Source organism: Chanos chanos, chromosome 11 (genome assembly GCF_902362185.1).
Source record: "Chanos chanos chromosome 11, fChaCha1.1, whole genome shotgun sequence".
Lineage (NCBI taxonomy): Eukaryota > Metazoa > Chordata > Actinopteri > Gonorynchiformes > Chanidae > Chanos > Chanos chanos.
The window spans coordinates 4004399-4010692 of NC_044505.1; the positions used below are offsets into that span (position 1 = coordinate 4004399).

The 6294-nt window shown below is 39.1% G+C and overlaps 1 non-coding gene across 1 annotated transcript; it reads right to left on the reverse strand.

Annotated features, from left to right (window-relative positions):
* trnaq-cug (transfer RNA glutamine (anticodon CUG)) lies at positions 1-72 on the reverse strand. The gene has a single exon. It is a non-coding gene; the product is annotated as a tRNA-Gln (tRNA).
* Between the last annotated feature and the right edge of the window lie 6222 nt (positions 73-6294).

Consider the following 6294-nt stretch of genomic DNA (forward strand, 5'->3'; position numbering starts at 1 on the left):
AGGTCCCACCGAGATTTGAACTCGGATCGCTGGATTCAGAGTCCAGAGTGCTAACCATTACACCATGAAACCTCCCAACGCATTGGCTGCCTCAGACAGTGGGAGTGCAGGCAAAGAACTGGAGAGGTGCAGCTCAGCGTCCAATGTAGTCCACGCACTCTGATGGCCAGCTCGAGAAAAAGGAGGAGCCCAGGAGAACTCTCCTCCAGGCCTGATGGAAGTAAACCTCCACCTCTCCCTCACTCTCCCTCTCTCCAGTCAGCTTCACCAATCTAGCATCAGCAGACTTAGAGGAACCTGTAGAGAAGAGTTCAATTTTACTAAAAGCATCCTCTGTATGAATCATTTATTAATGAATTAAAGTACCAGTGTGATGATTATTCTGAGTTTCTGCAGCAATGGGAGGAGAGACTTTTTATGTTTCAATACATGGGCTAATAAATGTCTCACTGATTCTGAGGTTAAACATTGTACAGACTATACTTAGGTAGAGAGGATGTTGTTGTGACTGTCTGTCATCAGTTGTTTGTCTTCTCGTGTATAGTTTAGATGCTGTTGCATGTGTGTGTATAGTGGCTGTGCCTTAGTTCCACCTAAATCCCCATTTATTCAATATTATTCATATACTCTGTACTCTTTGAATTCGACTGTTACATGGGTACATTCGCATTTCTACTCTTTGAGTATGTGACAAATTATTTCCAAGTTAATGAATGTGGTGATCCAGGAGCTTACTTGGCCAGAGGTATTGAATTTGAAGTGTCATATTGTACTTGCTACTTTAATGCTGTTATTTAATATATGTTAAGGATAATGATGAGTTATTCTGAATCATTTGTAGGTCCAGTGTTCAGAGTGCTGGGCTATAAATAGAGTTTATCAGAATAACTGTAATTTCACTGGGTTCAGGTTCTGAAATAAGGTTTTGGTCACAGTTCTAAGTGATATTAGTATTAAGAATTTCCCTATACCATTGGCATGACAAGGTGTACAGTTATAGACTAGAGCCTGTGATTATAGGTTTACAATTACAGATTGTAGCCTGTTGGGTTAAGAGTGGTCCCCCACCCCAAAATATCCAGTGGTCCTGTGGTCAGAACCTGACCACTGATGAAGGACTATAGGATGGTTAACGCTAACTGTGCATGGCAGCAGATGGGTCTTAGTTTCTATCTGTCCACTTACAAAGTGTAACTATCAGCTTGGTGTTTCTAATGAAGTGGCCAGTGAATGTATGACAGAGAGTGAGACAGTCTGTGAGGTGTGAGACGTGTGTTTGAGTGAATGGACTGGATGAGTCTGATGATGTGGAGAGTGTGGATGAGGACAAAGAAAAGCTGTTAGGTCAGTGAGTGTGTCCTGACATTTTTCAGTTCCTATACATGGAGCTGAAAAATGTGAGTAATACATTAAAAACCTGAATTTTCTCCTGCTCCATTAGAGATTGAATATGGTGATGTGGAAGGAGAGACTTTCTAAGGAAGATGGAGAAAGTATCAAAGATGGAAATTCCACCTCCTGCCTTTGTATGTCATTTTAAAATGTCTTTTTTGTCAAATAAGGTCTTGAAACAAATAGTCATTCATATTTTTATGTCTCTGCAGTCAACAGTAAACTTTTCACACACAGATTTATCCAGTGTCTGATAGGTCAGTCTAGGACTCTGAACTTTGTACTTGTATGTAGCTCTGCTCTTTAGACCTCAGTGTTGTAAAGAGGAGCGTTTCCTAGTATCGTATAGTCCCCCCTGAGGTAGTTGGTACAGCCTGTAGTGCATTAAAGCTGGCACAGAATGGAAATCACTATTTTCCTTGCCCTTTTGAATTCACTGAGATGAATGTGCTATGGAAACATTGTCAAAATATGAAAACATACATTCTCCTCCTACAGCTGTATGATCTATGTAAAGAAAAGCCTTTCTACAGCCCGTTCAGATTTCCGTATGTTTGTGGTGCCACAACTGCACATGGCCACCTGCAGCAGTGTGTAGCCAGTCGTAGGCTATTGACGGCCAGCATTGCCATCTATTATTCATTAAGAAACGCAGTTTACTTCTTATTACAATGCACTGGTAAACAAGGTCATAAGGTCCTTGAAACCTTATGTTGTCATGTGTTTTCACCACCATCAGATCCCAAATCTTTGAGAGAAGAGAACAAACCAACTATGAGAGAGTGAAATGAGAGACTCACACTTGTGAAATTTGGTTCCACATTACAATCATCAATCTTCACACACAGTCTACCATGTATTCTCCATATCACTCCATGCACAGATCCGTAACGTCCATACCGTGACGATTTGGGACGAATACATGTACTGTTACATCCCTACAAATAAGACAAAACAGTAGATAATGAAATGAGGATGGACAGAAGGAAATAAAGGAATTGCATATGAAATATAATGTTCAGTATTAATAGATGGCTTTAGTATTGCAGACTTTGTTCATATCTCACATTCAAAACCATTTACGTGTTTGTCTTCATACATTTATTTTGTCCCAAATCACATCAAATATTAACTCAGGGAAATGCAGCCATGGTGGACACAACCGAATGTGTCAGCTTTTACTGAAAGTGTTTTTTGTCATTGATGCCGAGATATTGAGGTTTTACTTGAATAGTTTCTTTTTATTGTTTATTCATGTAAGATTAGGAGACATTTATTTGAAACCTGTTTACAGATTTTATTTTGTTTGTGTTAATTGGTATATCTTACCGGACTGTCACAATATCCCCTGTATAACTGTTCTACTTTTTCTTTTAACATTGTCAACTTTTGAAGACTTGTACACTCACTCACAACACATTTGTCAGAATAAATGCATATAAAGTTTGTTTATGAAATTCAGTGAAGAGTCTTAATAAGAATGTCCTGATTCGTCAGATACCTTCTGTTATTTTTTTCCGGGAAACCGCTGGTGAGACCAAAAGGATTTGTATGTTTGAAGTTGTTATGATTTATTTTTATGATTTCACATTTTAATGTATCAAGAATTTTTAGGTGATGGTCATAGCTCCTGTATGACCAGTTCTCACTTGATCTTCCACATGATTTTGGTTCTTCCAGACCGAGGTGCCTCAGTGACGGAACTTAATTTAAAAATATTTAAAGAAATTCAACAGGTACATAAATTTCCAAAATGAGTAGGGGATTTCTGTGGTACATGCAGTACACACACACACACACACACACACACACACACAAAAACGTGAAACTGCCTTGAACTTAAACCTTTCCACCACTAGAGGGAGAAAATAACCTGGCATAACTGCCGTGTTTGTCCATCAAAGAATTGCCGTTAGTCAAGATCTGGAGGTAGTATTGTATATAAATTCTGGCAAATACATCTAAATTTGACTGTGAATAAATCTTGTTTGAAAACCTCTTAAGACGGGTGTTGAAGGAGAAAGAGCGTAATGTCCTATTGCACGGCAATACGGTCAACTCACTATGTAGCTCTATCGCCCTCTAGTGGACAAAGAACTATGTCAGTTATCACAGACCTTTGCAACAGAATATTCCTTCAGTTTGATGTTTGACTAACTGAAGTATGTCCAGTTTAATTGTGAGTTTGCAGCTACATGATGTATATTAAAGTCACTAGACTAATAAGAAACATTTTAATTTGTTTTTGAAAGCATCAGACAACAGATAAATTCTTTAAATAATAAATCCTATTAATATAATAGCAGAATTTGTGAATTTCTACAGACGGGTTAAAGTGAGTTGTGAAGTATTTTGGTATGAATGAAAGACATGGAGAGTGACATCTAAAGGTCCAGTTCTCTGGAGTTATTTACACACAGCTGTAGATGACCAGTGCAGTGGTATTTGGGGTGAACTTGTCACAGAGCACAACCTTCACCTCTACTCTATCACACTGACTGAAGGAACTCTTAGCCCACCTAGAGAGAGGACTCCTCCCACTCACCCAGAAAAGGTCAGGTTCATATCCCTGTCTGAGCCACACAGGGTCATAACCCCGCTCATTGTAATGAATCTTACAGCTCCATCTAGTGGTGAGGGAAAAAAATCAGGTGCTGAATTAAATAGAAATGAGGAGGTGCCTGGAGGGTCAGTGTTGACAGCAGCTGACAGAGAGCCTGTGTGTGTATTTATTAGTGTACATCCCATTGCTAAAAATGTACCACCATAATTAAAATATATTCCTCTTTGTGTGTAATGAAAGGGTTAATGCATGTAAATACTATGGAGCATGTGTGGCAGCCTGAGAGTTCAAAAGTGAGTTGTATGATAGTAGTTGATATGTTGGCTATTTTGCTGTGAATTAGCTGGATTCACAGCTGCTGTTTTTTTAATTAATTAATGAGGTCAACCTCAATGTCATGATCAAAACAGTCCTTTAATCCCTGCTGAAAATATTTCACATTCTGACTATCATATGGTGAAAACTGAAAGAAAATCCAACAGAATAAATCTTTCAGACACATAGTGTTTACCATGACATGATATAAAGAGAATACGAAGTGGACCAAGACACAGCTCCACCTCCCCACTACAGCCAGGTTCTGCTGCTGTGAGTGAATGTGGAGCTGACCAAGGCTCTCACTCTCTGTCTTCAGCTGTCAGTGCAGGTTTGACAGATTGGTGCTGTCCATGCTCCTGAACACTGTTGCCAATCAGACACTGGGAGCTTTCGGTGCAATGAGGGGAAAGTGCTTGGTTTCCTCAGCCCCACAGTGACCAAGACATAGTGAACTCACTTCATATGAACACACTGTTACAACCACTTACTGGATGTAGGATAGGATACAGGATACAAAGACATATATCATAAAACAAACTAAAAGGCGAGCTTTGCAGCCCTATTCAATCAAAGGAAATAAAGTATTCGAAAATACAGCATGTCAAAAACGTGTCAAAAAAGCTTATACGCACAATTATTTTGTGCTGTTTCTGCTGAGTTGGTATGTTTGATTTCATGTGTAAAGAAAAGGAAAAAAAGCAGCCAATCAGTAATATAGGTGATGTAACGAAGTTGCGAGACTCAGACATACGCAATCGAGGATTTTGGTGCTAAATTGATTTTGGAGGTTACATATGAAGGCTACATAAAATTTCTCATGCAGTCTGATTCCCATAGTGGTTGAGCTGGAATATGCAGATGTGGTTGTGTGGTCAGACTGTACAGTTGGCAGGACAGCCTAGTCCTCCTCTACACCAAGACTGGAAGACTCAAACCACTGCCTGTTTTCACCATACACCAACCTTCAGTGCATAACAACTTAACCAGAGACAAAAGCACTTCACTGAACCCAAAAAGTCCTCCAGGTCTTATATATGTAGTTATGATCAACCCAGCTGAAAGTGTTTTCTTGGTCCAGTCAAAGCAGTCCATTCTCTGTCCCATTTATTTTAACATAGTCCATCAAATCTCGCAGTAAAGAGAGATTGTCATAAATTGATCTGGAATACAGCAGGATTGATTTGATGGAACAAGTTCACTTGAGAAGACATAGAGCCTGTTAACAAGACACACAGCCAGCGCTTCATAATCTGTGCAGAGCAGAACCACAGACCCAGTCCTCCAGCACAGGACCCCCAGTGGGTAAAATGTCAGGAGAACTACTCCCTAAACTGCTACAGGTGGTAAAGATGTCACAAGCAACAAAACCCCAGAAGGTTCAATCAGACCCCACAGGAATCCCATGATCATCAGGATCATATGAAAGACTTTCACCTGTTTCTATAGTACATGTTTTTACAGTATATATCCATTTATACAGTTCAGACCCTTTTCATATTGCCTTATACAGCTTTTTGTAGTAAATTCAGGTCTGCTAATACAGTAATTATATTAATACAACGATCTATCTATCTATCTATCTATCTATCTATCTATCTATCTATCTATCTATCTATCTATCTATCTATCTATCTATCTATCTATCTATCTATCCATCTATCTATCTATCTATATCGACCAACCGACCGAACCGACCAATGATCAATCAGTCAATCAGTCAATCAATCAATCAATCAATCAATCAATCAATCAATCAATCAATCAATCAATCAAGTCAATCAATCAGTCAATCAATCAGTAACATAAGCAAAAATACATACACTGAAAAACTGTTGGAATCTTAGCTGTTGTCCTGGTAAACTCCTTGCCCCTTGATTAGTTTAGCACTTACTGCATACTTGCCACTAGATGGGGCTGTATGAAATACACTGAACTATGCAAGGCAGTGTGAACCATCTCATTTTCTACATGAGTCTGGTTCCTCCAGCATAAAATGCCTCAAAGAAGCTCCAGTTAGAGAC